Here is a 1,351-nt window from a genome sequence, read left to right on the forward strand (position 1 = left end):
AGAATCGAGAGACCGACCTGCTCACTGCGCGGGGGAGGATTCCCTCACCCGGCGCCCCTAGCGCTGAAACCCTTCCCGCGGCCTCCCGAGCCTGGACCTGGTCTCTGGAGGCTGCCGGGTGCAGGTGCGGGGAGGCCAAGGCCAGACCCCACTCCCGTGCACAGGCCGGAGGGTGCGCTCAGGCCGACGCGCTGGGTCCGGCCGAGTCAGAGGCTGGCTGGAGTATATGCTTGGCCCCGAGAGCGTGGCTCACCTTCGTGCCCCTGCGTGCCCCCTCCTTTCTAATAACCTGTCACCGTCTTACAGAACAGGTACTGAGACCAAAGCCGAGCCCGGCTGCCACGACCTCTCCGACATCTAACTTCTCCCGCGGTTCGGTGCCCTTCTCCAGAGCGCGGGCCCGGGGCAGGGGCAGGTCGGGTCGCTCTGTCGCAGACGTCCCCCGAGTCTGTACCGCTAACCCCCACGGCCGCGGCTCAGAGGACAGTCTTTGACCCCCAATGGGGCTGCCGGGGAAGCGTCGGACTTTCCTTCCGCCCGGCTCTGAGCAAAGATCAAACCTGGGCGCGACAGGAAGGGATTCCTGCGCGTCAGGAACGGAGCAGAAGCAGAGGTGGTGAGGCGCGAACGAGCGCTCTCCAAAACGTGGTTTGGTTTGCCAATCCTATTCGCCCTTGGCGGGCAGAAAGGCCGAGGCAAAGAACTACCGAGGGACCTGGTTGGAGAAAAGATCATCTTCGGGGGCAGCGGGGTGGGGGGCCTGGGACGGGGATAGCGGGGTCGGGTAGCTCGGGCTCCGGTGTCCGTTCACAGGACCTGACTGATAGAGAACCTTGGCCCGGCGCTTCGCTCTGCATTCCCTCTCCTTCCCTTTCTGTACATTTTACATTAAAAACGGGATTGCACATAAAAAGGTAACCTTTCCTGGGAGCGCGGGGAACCGCAAGGGCGCGGGGACTGGAGCGGTCCCAGCCCGGCCCCCAACGGCGCTTAGGAAGTTGTCACTCCTCTTCTAAAGCCCAAGAAAATGCATTCATGAGATTGTTTCTTTATTTTTCCTTTCTGCCCCTCCGCATTCTTCACTTATTTGCTTTAGGGGCTTTTCAGCTGCGTTTCGGCCAAGAAAAGAAACCGGGTTCTTTTCTCTGGCGATTGGATCCGTATTCCTAGTTGGGGCGCCTTTTGATGTCCCCATTTAGCGCCTTTGACTGGCCAGCTGAATGGGGCCGCCCGCTTTTGTCCTTTACCACAAGTCCCTTCAGAAACACCCTTTCTGACGCCCGGTACCCGCTGATGGATCCGTTTTCAAACGGCGCGGGGCCTGCAGCGCCGGAGGCCGCGTCTCCTTAGT

Source organism: Myotis brandtii, unplaced genomic scaffold (assembly GCF_000412655.1).
Source record: "Myotis brandtii unplaced genomic scaffold, ASM41265v1 scaffold520, whole genome shotgun sequence".
NCBI lineage: Eukaryota > Metazoa > Chordata > Mammalia > Chiroptera > Vespertilionidae > Myotis > Myotis brandtii.